At 44.9% G+C, this 10187-nt stretch overlaps 1 pseudogene; it reads left to right on the forward strand.

The window, feature by feature from the left end:
* The first annotated feature begins 8713 nt into the window (after positions 1–8713).
* Positions 8714–9349, forward strand: LOC111548287 (annotated as a pseudogene).
* Positions 9350–10187: the final 838 nt, after the last annotated feature.

Consider the following 10187-nt stretch of genomic DNA (forward strand, 5'->3'; position numbering starts at 1 on the left):
TCTACTCCACCCTTAAACTGATGTAGCTCGTTAGAGTCCCAGTTTTATAAAGTGGATGCCCTATTCCAATCTCCACCTTACATGGACGCTGGGCATTGAATGCCACACCATAACATTTGAGACCAGGCCAGCAAGGACCTAACCAAATACCTCAAGTCCAAAGCCAGGTAATGAATTCTACTTACTTCTCAGAGATTCTGCTTTCATTTTTGCCTTACTGTTCTTTGATATCTTGTCTCATATTTGTTTAGAAATTTTTAAAATATATTTATCCAGTACATCCAAGTGTTTTCAGCAAGAGAGTCAGTTTAGGTGTCTTGTTCATCCTATTGGCAGAAGCCAAAATATCACTGTGTTCTTAATTTTGACTCTAGTGTGTTTGACAAATGTATTTTGATAAAGTCAATTTTAACAACATTTTCCTTTGTATCTGCTATCGCGGCTTAAGCGGTTTGAAAACAAATTGGGGGAGGGGACTTTGCCTGTTTTTTTCTTCTAGCATTTTATAGCTTTATTATTTACATTAACTATTTAATTATCTGGAAGTTATGAAAGATTTAAATTGATGTTTTTCAAAATAATTAACCATTTGTCTCAGCACTGAATATGGAACAATCTGTTTCTGGTTTCTTGTATTATCTTTATGTACTTGATTCTCATACAAATTATTATCTGTTCCTGTACTATCCATATTGGTTCACCAAACCATCTTTGGATTCTTGCAGTAGTGTGCAAGAATCCAAAACACTATGCTGTTTTAGTTACTGTATATGTTTAGAATGTTTCTCTCTGGAATAGTAAGTTAAACCTATTATTCCTTTCTATAATGATTTTACTTTCTTTCTTGTCATGACATTTCTGTGTTCACACACAGTTCTAGGATCTAGACTGGGAAGTCATTAAAATGTATGCTAATTTGGAAAGAATTGATATTGGACTCCATCACAAAGTCACTTGATTTTGTTCTCATGTTAATCCTTTAATGAGGGGTAATTTTTCAAGGTCCCATGAAGGAAAGATGGCAGTCTCATGACTTCTATGGTCAATCTTAAGTAACACAGAGTCCTATGGTCCCTTTGTCACAAACACAATCCCATATCTGAAGCTAAAATGGTTTTAATAAGGTATATTTCAGTCTGTATTCATATTCACGCCTGTCCCCATCAACCCTTGCAAGGGTCTGCTGCAAGGAAGTAACCAGCAGACAGGAAGCAGTGTGTTTACTACACCTTCCTTCTTTCCTCTTGGCCTGTCCCTCGGCATGTAGAAGCAGTGCTGGCCATTCCAGGTTTGATTGGATGAAGTAGAAGGAGAATTAAGAGAAGAACATTCTTACCTACCTGACACTGTCAGAAGCTGGATTCACATACTGAGCTTGGCCGATGCTTCCACCTGGTGTTTTCTCTAACCGAACACTTTCATGGTCCTCTGAACTGTCACTAGGGGTCTCTCTCTTTTATCTGGTCATGTAGTTGGCTTTACTAGGTGGCCACTTACTTGATCTATAGTCCTCAAGAATCCAGCGATAGCTTCAGCTTTTCTTCATTGAGTTCAATTAGCCTTCACAAGTTCCCAGATAACCTCACACTGGGTTTCACACATGGCCCACTTCCGGTCCAGAGAAACACCTTCTTTGTCCCAAGTGCTATTCATGCAAATCAGTCCCCACCCTCCCCATCCCCATGCCACCATCAGCTCGTCCATCCACACCTGCCTAGCTCATTTTCTACCCCTCGCTCAAAGAGGAGTCAGGCACCAGCCCACTATGCCCCTCACTGAAAACAGACATTTATGAAATTTTCTACATGGTTTTGTTGACTTGAAGTGAAGGAAGAAGAACCAACACTGTACACACACATACACACACACACACTCCTTGTTTTATATAAGTAAAAGTTCACCTCAAAGTTCTTTTCAGAAACACTTCCTTCAAAATCTCTCTCCTGAGCCGGGCACGGTGGCTCACCCTGTAATCCCAGCACTTTGGGAGCCTGAGGTGGGCAGATCATTTGACGTCAGGAGTTGGAGACCAGCCTGGCCAACATGGTGAAACCCCGTCTCTACTAAAAATACAAAAATTAGCCAGCCATGGTAGGGGACGCCTGTAACCCCAGCTACTCATGAGACTGAGGAAGGAGAATTGCTTGAACCTTGGAGGTGGAGGTTACAGTGAGTCAAGATTGTGCCACTGCATTCCAGCCTGGGCAACAGAGCAAGACTCTGTCTCAAAAAAAGAAGAATTAAAAAAATATAAAAAATCTCTCTCCTGACTCATTGATATGCCTGATATGGATGAGAGGTTTCAGAGACACCAGTTGTCGATCCACCACCCCAAAACTTGCTCATGGCAGTCCCTTTGGTTTGTGGCACCTATTGTCTTCATGCCTCAGCAGAAATAAGAAGGGTCCTCTTCAAAACTTTGTTAGGCTAGGTCAGAAAGTTAGATGAGGGATGAATACTGCTTCAGTCCGTTTTGTGCTGCTGTAACAAAATCCCTGAGACTGGGCCATTTATAAAGAACAGAAATTTATTTCTCACAGTTCTGGGGGCTGGAAAGCCCTGGATCAAGGCAGCAGCTGAGCTAATGAGGGCTGCTCTCTGCTTCCAAGATGGCACCTTGAATGCTGTATCCTCCAAGAAGGAGGAATGCTGTGTCCTCACATGGCAGAAAGCAGAAGGGCAAGAGGGCAAAAGGGGACCAACTCCCTTAGTCAAGTCTCTGTAGAAGGGTACCTAATCCATTCAGAAAAAAGGAGCCCCCATGGCCTAATCATCTGGAGTGTCCCACCTGTCGATACCATCACATTGGCAACTCCTGAATGTTGGAGGGAACATGTGTGAATCCTAGCAGATACGTAATCCTCTTGAGGGCCGATATGATTTGGCTGTGTCCCTCCCCAAATCTCATCTTGAATTGTAGCTCCCATAATCCCCACGTGTTGTGAGAGGGACCCAGTGGGAGATAATTGAATCATGGGTGCAGTTTCCCCCATACTGTTCTTGTGGTAGTGAATAAGTCTCACAAGATCTGATGGTTTTAGAAGGGATTATCGCCCCTTTTGCTTGGCTCTCATTCTCTCTCTTGCCTGCTGCCATGTAAGACATGTCTTTCACCTTCCACCATGATTGTGAGGCCTCCCCAGTCACATGGAACTGTGAGTCCATTAAACTTCTTTTTCTTTATAAAGTATCCAGTGTTGGGTATGTCTTTATTAGCAGCATGAGAACAGACTAATAAAAGGGTGATACATTTGATGTGCAGACTGAGGCTCAGATCACCTGCCTGTTCTGAGAAACCTGGGCTTTTGATACAATGACCACAAACATCCTCCCCAGAGGTCTTCTTCCCACAGCCCCTGCCACCCTTCAACCCTCCCCCTGAGGTTCCCCTACTAATTATGTCCATTTTGTGCACCACCCACCTAGGCTCCCATTCTTATAGAACATTTCCCTTTCCCCTCAAATGTACAAGAGTGTCAAGCGGCCCTGCCCCTGGAACTCCTGCATTCTTCATGAAAGAAGCACATCAGCATTTTATGAGCCTCTCCTAAAGGGAGATAATGCCCAGCTTCATCACCAAATGACCTTCCTTTCAATGGTAGCTTCCTTCTCTTGTATGGCCACAGAGAACATTCATGACCACATCTCATCAAATGCCAAAGTTGTCTGAAGTCCCTGGGCTTCAGGGACTGGTAACCCCACCCCATTACAAGACACAGTTTTGTGGGTCCCAACATGAACAGAAGCATGATATCTGCATGATATTAGTCTCTAGGCCCAGCCAGGAGCATTCACTCATAAAGAAGGTAAGGACCCCAATTTTTTTTTTAACTTTTCTCCATTCCACAATTTTCTTTTTTTATTTTTTGAGACAGAGTCTCGCTCTGTCACCCAGGCTGGAGTGCAGTGGCCGGATCTCAGCTCACTGCAAGCTCTGCCTCCTGGGGTTTACGCCATTCTCCTGCCTCAGCGTCCCAATTAGCTGGGACTACAGGCGCCCGCCACCTCGCCCAGCTAGTTTTTTGTATTTTTTTTTTTTTTTTTTTTTTTGACACGGAGTCTGGCTTTGTCGCCCAGGCTGGAGTGTAGTGGCCGGATCTCAGCTTACTGCAAGCTCCGCCTCCCGGGTTTAGGCCATTCTCCTGCCTCAGCCTCCCGAGTAGCTGGGACTACAGGCGCCCGCCACCTCGCCCGGCTAGTTTTTTGTATTTTTTAGTAGAGACGGGGTTTCACCGTGTTAGCCAGGATGGTCTCGATCTCCTGACCTCGTGATCCACCCGTCTCGGCCTCCCAAAGTGCTGGGATTACAGGCTTGAGCCACCTCGCCCAGCTAGTTTTTTGTATTTTATAGGAGAGACAGGGTTTCACCATGTTAGCCAGGATGGTCTCGATCTGCTGACCTCATGATCCGCCCGTCCCAGCCTCCCAAAGTGCTGGGATTACAGGCTTGAGCCACCGTGCCCAGCCCCACAATTTTCTATAGAATGGTTTTTAAAGATCCAGAAAGTTCTGATCCTATCCCCACATATCCCTGGCCATGAAGAAAATAAATTGATATCCTTTGCCACAAGGATATGTTACCTTTACATTATCATTACCTATACATTATCTTTAGACCAAAATTGATCACTGATAAAAATACAGGTTTGTCATGGGGTTCAGTAGCCCTTAGATTATTCTGTGAAAAACAGAATACTGGATGAGAGGATTTTGCTGATCCTTCCCAATCTAAGATCGATCATTCTGATCCCAAACACTTTTATTTTCCTTTGATGTTTAGTTTGTCAAGGAGACACAGGAGCCTTGGCAAGGAGATGAAAGAGAAGAACAGGTGAACATTTAAAGGAGAGGCCATAAGTTCTGGTCTCTTCGGAAGGTTTATGTGCTTGCTGGTTCTATATCGTGCCGTTCATCTCGCTCTGCTCAAATCTGAAGAGTTGACTGGAAATTCTGAAGATATATCTGATATTCAAACTTCCTCTGACTTCTCTGATCATTTCTAGAGACCCCTTGGTGATAGAAGAAAGCAAATCATGTCAACAGCAGAGCCGGGGAATCTTTTCCCACTGTTCCAGCTGTGCTTATCAGAGGCCTCTTCCCTTCCCTAGACAGCTCGAGATGGAGTTGAATTGGGATTTGTAAAAGTAAACAATGCAAAACCCAAGTTGGTGTTTTTTCTATCACCCAACGGATGACAGGCTGTGAGTAAGAACTGAAGAGAACTCAACAAGACTGCTTTTCCTAAGGCTGATGGAGAAGCCAGTTATGGGGGATGGTGGTGGCAGGGAGGGAGTGAAGCTCCTCAGCTGAGGCCGACTTCACACTGCAGCTCTGTCAACGGCCCTGGAAGACAGTTGCCTCTGTTGACTACCAAAGTCTCCTCCTGTCATCCTTAGGAATGTTTTCAAAACATCTACAAACAGTGTTTTATTTTCTGGAAGCAAACATATTTTTTAAATAGCCTGGGTTTTCTTCATACCCTGTGGTCAGAGACCCATGAGACTCTAGGCTGCTTTCCCCAGATACACACTCCGGCTAACTCGAGAATCCACCTAGAGGTTGAGGTAAATTCTGTCAGTCTAGTTGGCTCATCCTAAATCACGCATTTAACTTTTAAGTAAACAGACCCTTTATTTATAAAGGCTTCATTTAAAAGCCAACAACAGTCATTATAGAGTAGAGCAGGCCGGGTGCAATGGCTCATGCCTATAATCCCAGCACTCTGGGCGGCGGAGGCGGGAGGATCACGAGGTCAAGAGATAGAGACCATTCTGGCTAACACGGTGAAACCCTGTCTCTACTAAAAATACAAAAAGAAAAAAAAAAAAAATTAGGCAGGTTTGGTGGAGGGCGCCTGTAGTCCCAGCGACTCAGGAGGCTGAGGCAGGAGAATGGTGTGAACCCGGGAAGCGGAGCTTGTAGTGAGCCGAGGTCGTGCCACTGCACTCCAGCCTGGGCGACAGAGCAAGACTCCTTCTCAAAAAAAAAAAGAGAATAGAGCAGTCATAGCTGTCTTAGATACAGATTACTGTTCATATGGTCACCAACATCATCACATCCTTGGGAAGACCACTCCATAAAGGGATCGGTTCACCGGGTTGAAGTCATACTACCTCCTGGGAGCAAGCTGGGTGAGCACATTCCTGGGTACCATCTTAACAACTGCAAAGCTATACAGAGATTATAAAGTCCCTCTCACCCTCTCCTGCTTCTAGCCTCTCCCTGGCAGAAATACTCACAGAAATCCTGAATCAGGAAAATGCTTTCATTAGGATCCCAACCTTCTGTTTAAAATAGCAAAGTCATACTCTGCTGTTTTTCTAGTAAATTACAAAACAGGTAAAGTTAGAAACACAGACACATACAGACTATGACTGACAACCAATCTGTTGGTAAATTGGGTGGCATTTAGAAATGTCTTCCTATTTAGAAGGTTAAATTCATGAAAAAAGAACAGAGCTGGCTGGGCACGGTGGCTAACGCCTGTAATTCCAGCAATTCAGGAGGCCGAGGCAGGAGGATCACCTGAGGTCAGGAGTTCAAGACCAGCCTGGCCAACATAGTGAAACCCTGCCTTTACTAAAAAAAAATTACAAAAACTTAGCTGAGCATGGTGGTGGGCACCTGTAATCCCAGTTACTTGGGAGGCTGAGGCAGGGAGAACTGCTGGAACCTGGGAGTGGTGGCTATAATAAGCCACGACGGTGCCACTGCACTCCAGCCTGGGCGACAGAGCAACACTGCATCTAGGAAAAAAAAAAAAAAAAAAAAAACAGAGCTGTTACATTGTTTTTGACCATATGAAATAAAGTTGCTTTGCCTTCTTTAAAGAAAGTAGGAATAGGCTTCTTCCCTCACCCTTCACAGCCTTACCCAGTCAAGGTTGGGATCCATCCAAACACAGCACTGGGCACTCAAGAGCCGCCTGTCTACTGAGTAGCTGATGCCCTTGAAATGGCCACAATGGCAACAACCCATAACCCTGTTCTTCTTGCTACCTTCATTTGAGGACTGAAGCTTCCAGTAAACAAGGGCACAGGGTAAATGGGTGGCTGCAGAATGTGACATGGCAATAGATTCCCTAGCAGTAACATTCCATGGGAGGTGCAAAACTACAGAAAACTCAGGTAGCAATTTATGATGAAGACTGTAGTTTTTCATTCATCTAATCAGAGCAATAGAAATATAGGTCTGAGAGAACATCTCACAGCAGCATCAAAGAACCTAGTTACAAACCAGGAAGTGAGCTGGGGTTACCTGACACTGTGACTTTTCAGCTATCAAAACAAGGGACCGGGCGTGGTGGCTCATGCCTGTAATCTCAGCACTTTGGGAGGCCGAGGCAGGTGGATCATGAGATCAGGAGATCGAGACCATCCTGGCTAACACGGTGAAACCTCGTCTCTACTAAAAAATACAAAAAAATTAGCGGGGCATGGTGGCAGGCACCTGTAGTCCCAGCTACTCCAGAGGCTGAGGCAGGAGAATGGTGTGAACCCGGGAGGCGGAGCTTGCAGTGAGCCAAGATAGCGCCACTGCACTCCAGCCTGGAAGACAGAGCGAGACTCTGTCTCAAAAAACAAACAACAACAACAAAAACATACAAACAAAAACAATCAAGGAAAATCTAATACTCTGTATGCTGGCAAATGCTGAGCCTAAGAATGTTTCTGGGGCTTTGCGGTTGCAGGAAGACAGGCATATGTGCGTGTACACACACAAACACATGCACATTTATGCCTGTGTAAACTCTCACTCATCTATTCATATTTTGAGGGTTCAGTTCGTAGTGGTTCCAAATTTCAGCTTGCTTTGGGTGCAGTTCATATCTACAATCCTTGTAGCACCACATATCCCTAAGTTTAACTGAATTTAAACAGTAGACTCAAAATATAGAATGATAGCATGATTCTTTGACTTCTAAAGTCAAAAGAGCAGAATCTGAGTTATTTCATGTTATGAACTAAATGTATTCTCCCCAAATTTATATGTTGGAGCCCTAATCCCCCAAGTGATGGTATCAGGAGGGGTCCTTTGGGAAGTGATTAGGTCGTGAGGGTGGAGGTCTCATGGATAAGATTAGTACCTTTACAACAAGAGACATGAGAGAGATGATCTCTCTCTCCACCATGTGATCTTGGACTTCCCAGCCTCCAGAACGGTAAGAAATTTCTATTCCTGTTGCTTAAGCCACCCAGTCTATGATGTTTTTGTTTATAGCAGCCTGAGCTAAGACACTTCGATTTTATTGTTCTATCTTACCACTCTGTGTTTAAAATTTAAAAAGTGAACACAATATATTTCTTTAAGTTGAAGCTATGTTTTTTAAAAGAAAAACATATTTAAGAAGTGTATTCAATCATTTCCTTAAGTTGAATATTATCTTTAAAATTGAAATGTATACACTTTAAATTGTCTTAAAACTGAAGAATAAATCAGCCCCGCGCCTAGCCGACAGGAGTGCGGCAGCCCGGCTCCCGCAGGGTCACGCCGAGCCAAGGGAGCCCCCGCGGCGCCCAGGCAAGAGCCGCGGTCCCCGCCGCCGCGGATGGCGGCATTTTTATTCAGGGCATGCTTAAGGGAGGTCGGCCGCGCCCAGTGCATTGTGGGAAGAGGCGGATGGCGCAAAGCAAGCGGTGAATGCGTAAAGAACCCAGCCAACCCGCAGAGGGAGGGGTGGGGGTGAGCTGTGAGGAGAGCAGGCCCAAGAACCATGTCTACGGGTGAGTCCTTTAACCCGGAAAGTTACAAATTGGACAAGAGCTTCCGGCTAACCAGATTCACTGAACTGAAGGGCACAGGCTGCAAAGTGCCCCAAGATGTCCTGCAAAAATTGCTGGAATCTTTATAGGAGAACCACTTCCAAGAAGATGAGCAGTTTCTGGGAGCCGTTACCCCAAGGCTTGGCATTGGAATGGATACTTGTGTCATTACTTTGAGGCACGGTGGGCTTTCCGTGGTTCAAACCACAGATTACATTTACCGGATCATAAACGACCCTTCCGTGATGGGCAGGATAGCACGTGCCAATGTCTTCAGTGACCTCTACACAATGGGAGTCACAGAATGTGACAATATGCTGATGCTCCTTGGAGTCAGTAATAAAGTGACCGACAGGGAAAGGGATAAAATGATGTCTCTGATTATCCAGCGTTTTAAAGATGCAGCTGAGGAAGCAGGAATGTCTGTAACAGGCGGCCAAACCATACTAAACCCCATGATTACCCTGGGAGGAGTTGCTAACACTGTCTGCCAGTCCAATGAATTTATCATGGCCAGTCCCAAGTTGGACCAGCAACAGGGGTTGGTGTCCCCTCCTGGGATCTGTGGGGCAACAGCTGAAGGATGAATAAATTTGAAGTTGGAGAAGACCTACACATGCATCACATCCCTAACCTGCAGAACTCTGGAGATACAGTATTAGAGTCCAGCCCCTCTGACAATCCAGAGGTATCTACTGAGCATTTTATTCAATGATACCGTTCATGCTCCGTAATGACAGCACAGCTGGCCAGCCTCATGTAACAATAAAAGTTTGAGTACAACTATACTGCCAAGAGAGAGACTCTTTTATTCTAAAATTATTTCAGCCATTTGGTTGCCCTCTTCAGCATCAGTTTAAGAAATTGGGGCCGGGCGCAATGGCTCACGCCTGTAATCCCAGCACTTTGGGAGACCAAGGCAGGTGGATCACGAGGTCAGGAGATCAAGACCATCCTGGCTAACACAGTGAAACCCCTTCTCTACTAAATAATACAAAAAAAATTAGCCGGGTGTGGTGGCAGGCACCTGTAGTCCCAGCTACTCCGGAGGCTGAGGCAGGAGAATGGCGTGAACCCGGGAGGCGGAGCTTGCAGTGAGCCAAGATCGTGCCACTGCACTCCAGCCTGGGCGACAGAGCTAGGCTCCCTCAAGAGAGAAAGAGAGAGAGAGAGAAAAGAAAGAGAGAAAGAGAGAGAGGAGGGAAGGAAGGAAGGAAGGAAGGAAGGAAGGAAGGAAGGAAGGAAGGAAGGAAGGAAGGAAGGAAGGAAGATTGGAGTCAACTATATATTGATATCCAGATTCTAAATTTTAAGTATCAATTTATCTTTTAATCTTAGATGTCGTGGTGGAAGGAAAAATCAGTTAGCAAATAAGCAATTCCAGAAAAAGTGTAGCTATTTGATGCCTTTATGCCTTACGACAAT

Source organism: Piliocolobus tephrosceles, chromosome 6 (assembly GCF_002776525.5).
Source record: "Piliocolobus tephrosceles isolate RC106 chromosome 6, ASM277652v3, whole genome shotgun sequence".
NCBI lineage: Eukaryota > Metazoa > Chordata > Mammalia > Primates > Cercopithecidae > Piliocolobus > Piliocolobus tephrosceles.